Raw genomic sequence first — 5,591 nt, 5'->3', positions numbered from 1 at the left:
ATACCTAAGTTTCGACCGGCGCGAAATCCTCGCCAACTAAAATCAAAGACGCGACATGAAATCCAATTCGCGCCAACTACGCGCGAAATGTCATTTTTTGTTACCACAATTTACAGAACGTGTACGTTTTATATAATATAACTGGATTTTACCACATTGAAAAAGAACAAAGAAAATATCCATCAGTATCACATCTATTCTGGATGGTCCTGTTCACCAACATTCTACTAATTAAGCATACAAGAATGAAGACGTCAAAATTATTACTACAATCAACGTTTCATAGAGAAAATGATGGTTGCAGCTTTGATGTAATTGATGTTCATAAGCCAAACTTACGTAAAAATTAGGTAATAAAATAATGTTAATTTGTTTTTCGAACAAAAGTTCTATATACAAATTATTCGAGTTCATATAAAAATATGAAAATTATTTGGATTTACATCCAGAGAAAAATAATTCAGAATCATACAAAGTTGTTCAAGTTTCATAAAATGTGATTTTTTTTCAGAAATTTCAGCAGAAGTTGAATTTTTGTGGAAAACCTTGTGGAAATTTCTAGGATTTTTTTAAAAAATTGTGCGGAAAATACTTCAATTCTTGTGAAATCTTTCTCCAGGAGTTCGGACGGAAATTCCAACAGAAATCCGATATCAGTACAAAAATGTTAATTCTTGTAAAAACTTCTCCGGAAATCCATGAAAAATAATCTTCTTTAAATTTGTCCATGAATACCGGAGGAAATCGCTTTGAGAATTCCTGTAAATAGGGTAAATCACTACTTGGGCCTATGGACCCGGTTCCCGGCTCACTGCACAGAAAACTAATGATTTAAACTGTTTGGAAGTCGTAGGTTTATGGTTGATAATTTTTAAAAAGTCTCCCATTTATTTTTCACAATACTCAATATTTTTCTATCACTTGTTTTACTCCTAATTGATTCAATTGCAGAAAATAAAAATGTAGAATTCAAAATTTCACTCTCCGATGCCACACCACTGAGCCGGAGTGATTCTTTCCACTTTTACAAAACGGTATTATCGAATAAACACCTACCTGAAAATCGTCACAGTGCTCGATACAACCATTGCATGAAGCTGTTAATCACCACACCACAATTCTAAACACCCGCACTTCAATTATTCTTATTTGTTCGTTTCACTAGAACTTATTTAAACATACTAGAATACATTTTAAAATGTATTCACAAACCGAACAAAAATTCACCTCGGCCCAAGAACTTCTAGCCGCACCGTGCTGCCAAAAGGCCAGAATTATAAAAATGATCCTTCATCGTTAATAGGAAAATTGTCTAATACGTTGACGTTATCATGCTATTTATAGTTCTCTCGATTTTAAAAGGTGAAATAAATATTGTTTTTAAGTATTTGGAAGAAATTTGGATGAGTTAATATATCTTCTCAACCAAATAAAAATGATTATGAATAATACCATCTGGCATCTTGTTGTCGTGGAACGCGCATATTTTTGTTTACATCGCATTTTCTACCGTCGAGAGAGAATGAGAGTAAAATGTTGAGAGATTGAGTGAAATTTTGCTTAGGCCGGGAATTGGTTTTTGTATGCCGGATTGGGAATCGCTATGACTGAAACGAGTGCTGCACCTGGTTAATTTAACTCAAATAAAAGCTTCTTTGAACGATATTTTTAAAGCACGAATAGCTATTTTTAAGCAGAAGTGAACCCCAATGCAGTATTATACAGCCTACAAATTTCAGAAAAAGTGGCTTCCTGTCATAAATATCAATTAAATAATGCAGTCGTACGCATGTTAGGCCGGGAATGGGGTAAGAAACCCTATTGTTTATTGAATTCGAATTCCTAAGAAAAACCTTCCGAAAATTATTTCCCAAATTCAAGACGGAATTTCGCACAAATATTTAAGCAGTCATCGCTACAAAAATTACAGTGAAAGTTCCTCCAAGAGAAAAAAAATCTATTTTTTTGGAGCAAAGTTCAGCAGACTGAAAAAGAGTCTCATCGAATTGTTGGAAAATTTCAACGGGAATTACTTTCAGAATAATCAGAAAAATCCTATTTCTGTACAAGAAACAAGGAACATATTTGTGTTTTGTATAGACCCTGTTTCTTTCTAGATGAATGCTATAAAAACAATATAAAACCTAATTCCTGACAAAAAAAAAATCGAAAAATGATGGCATGGTTTCATGCTGTTTGGTTCGTCGTAGAGGTGTTAATCAAGCAGAAACTAAGACATATCTCAAAAACGCTGAAAAATGACCACAAGTGAAGTGTTGCCCTTATAATACATTCAATCAGTGGCGCCGGGAGTGGGTGGGACACGTAGGACATGTCCTACGCATGAAAATACTTGGGTGGGACACTCGAAGCATTGTCCTACCCATGATTATGACAAGAACTTCAATACTAAATATCAAGTTAAATATTGATACATACAGTTATAAGATAACAAGAATCTGTAAATTAGTTAAGGAAAGATTTCAGAGCTATTTAGAGGATTTACCTAATATCCAAAATATTTCTGGGTTTTGAAAAGATTTTTTCCTAAACAGTCTCTCGAGATTTTATTATGATTCCAGGACATCCAAAATTGATTCAAGGACGCCTGAAGGTTTTCACCAAGAAGTCTATTTTTTAACGTTTTCTGGTATTTCGTAAATTTTGTTGAAAACTGTCTGAAAGCTGTAATGGTCCTTGATGAGTCAGAAATATTCTTGAAAGTACATTTTTTGAATTCCTTGAAGTTTCTTGGGAAACCACACAATGTAAAATATAAATTTGTTCTCTCTGCATTCACTACGCAAAACGGAAGTTCACTACGCAAAAGTCCAAAATCCGGAGTGCCATAAATAATGGCATAAATACTCTGTGAGATTCATGAAGATTTCTGAAAATCCTTTACGAGATTTGATAATCCTTTAAGGTTTTTGGTCGATTTAAAGTTACTTGTGTGGTCTCTAGCCTTCCGAAATTCCAATGGATTCCTGAATAGTTAGAAAGATAGTGATATCCGCTTGACACCATTAAAAATCTGCATGGAATGTCTTGAATAATTTGAGTATTATACCCGGAGATATCTCTTAAAGTACAAAAGGATTTCTTTAAACCTTAAGATATTTCTTGAAAGTAGCTTGGATTACAGAGTGTTACAGTGAAAACATTTATGAAGTTTTTTTTTTCAGCTATGCTATCGCCTACCATTATGAGAATGCAGAAGCTTGATGGACCGTGCTTCTGTGGTACCGTCAACTGGGGATGATCATTGAGGTGAAGATCATCATTTGATGTGTCAGTCAAAAGTGCCAAATTTTTTTATGAAACGGTCGTCAACAATATTCTCCGTTCAAGTAATGTTACCGCTAGGTAGAAATCCGAGTTTTTCGATTATAATCATGAAAATGTATTTTGTGGAAGAAAGAGAGAGATAGTCATAAATGACGCTCTTTTCGTTTCAAATATTGACTTCGTAGACTTCTTTACGTAGTAAATTCAACATTCATACAAATAACCTAGTGTATTTTGACGGCTAGGTCATGATGATTTTAGTAGAGCTGTCTTGATCAACTTCACCCCAAACCAGATTACTCAAAAAATGTGGGATAATTTAATTTATTTTAATAAAGGCGAACACATTTTAGAAAACTAAAGTTGTTGATTATTGCATCGTATAGCAGTACATGTTTTGAAAATATTTGTTTCGATTTAAGATGTAAACACACATTGTTATTGCATGTTTTGTCTTAGAAATGATCATCTTCCCCCCAGTTGACGGTACCCGTCGTTTCGATCGAAAAAAAAAACGCGATCCTTCTCAGTATACAGAAGGCAATGGGCGTGCGTGGTTATTTTCTCGTCGAGAAACAAAGAAGATAAATAATTTAGTGTTTGATAGATCATGATTCTGTGGTGCGCATGATTTGATCAAAAGAAGAACGATTCTTCTCAGGACGCATAGGCCGTCGGCCGTGCATTGCGCTGAGTAGATTTCGGATCGTGCTATCGCTCATGAACCGAAACACAACAATTAAGTTCGAAATAATGATTTTTTTAACACTTACTAAGAATATCTTATCTAAACTAATCAATTATTCCTTTCCCGTGGCGCATACGGAGATGCAGAGGATTCATTGGTCTCTTGAAACAATGAGTGTTGAACTTATTTTCTTATCCTCATCTTAAACGGACTGTAAGAACGTAACCGGCATCGTTGGTGGTTTTGAATTTATGAAACTCTAAAGCATGTACAGTGAGAATAGTTGATTCTCGGCCAATCATGATTCGACTATGAAGGAGAGTATAGTTATTCCTGTCAAATTCGTTGTTCTCCTGTTTGATAAATCCTTTTATTTGTCCTACCCACGTCTCGGAAGGTGACTGCGCCTCTGCATTCAATAATGGCTTGGGTAAGCATAGACTTCAAACGTGGAGTTCCTTCTCAACAACATTTTGCTATCAAAAACTACGCTCCTTATTTATTAAAATTCCCTCCAAAACTAAATCCGTGCGAAGCCTTAAAACCGTTATGTTAATCTGCATTAAATCCGCGAAAACCGCGAAAATCGCGAATTCCGCGTAGTCGTAACAATCCTGCGCTTTATATACGGAGTTGCCTAAACGTATGTCCATTGTCCAAGCTTCGCTGTGTGGTCTGCATACAGGCCTCTTGATCCCGACGAACCCACTCTGCCGCACACTGCTACCTTTTTTTTAAATTAAAATCATCTTTCATAAGACGGCCTTTTGATTGCTTGTGGCAAACTTCCATAAAGCGTTTGATTGAAATTCGTACCGAGATTCGTACGTCCAGTTTCCTCAGTGCAGAATTACTTCTGACATATCTTGCTTTTAAATTTTTGTTTTCGAGACTATTATTGGATCCTGAATTTCAGTCATCTTAGGGTATTTACGCACAGCCGTTTTTTAATTAAAAAGCCTGGTTCCAGTTAGCCGTTGGACGCATAAATGTCACATGTTACATTTTACCATTTTTGAGGTTTTGATGTCTAACGTCATAATTTGATACGTATTTTTGAAATATTTTGTCAAAACAGAGGTTTTATTCTAGAAAACAATTTGTCAATTTGTCACATTTGAACAAATGGACGCATGTTTGTCACACTGGGATAAATGGACGCATATTTGTCACACTAAAAATAGAGATATAGCGATTACACAAAGAGACACATAACACAGCGTGAGGACCGTCCATAAAATATGCCATGCTTTTAGGGGCCATCTAAAATCTACGTGGATAGTTTAAAATGGTGGCGGGTAGGTATGCACGCCATACATACTTAAAATATTGAAGACCCGTAAAAACTGATAAAAAGGAACCCTTAAACAAACCCATTTTTTTCCTGAATAAAACTGAATATTGTGACATGTTATAGCGATAATATTTATTTAAAGTAAGAAACAAGCATAAAGATTAATCAGAAGCTTTTTGCTTCGTCGGAAGATCAACAAAAAACGATTTTTCCTCTTCGGTAATAACAGGTAGAACCACTTTCAGGAGGGAAGTTTTCTTTTCTTCTTCAATTCCTTGAGGAGCATTTTGCCAACGTACGTTTGTCGCAATAATCGTGTAC

The sequence above is a fragment of the Armigeres subalbatus genome, chromosome 2 (assembly GCF_024139115.2).
Source record: "Armigeres subalbatus isolate Guangzhou_Male chromosome 2, GZ_Asu_2, whole genome shotgun sequence".
Lineage (NCBI taxonomy): Eukaryota > Metazoa > Arthropoda > Insecta > Diptera > Culicidae > Armigeres > Armigeres subalbatus.
This window is presented reverse-complemented; position numbering follows the sequence as displayed.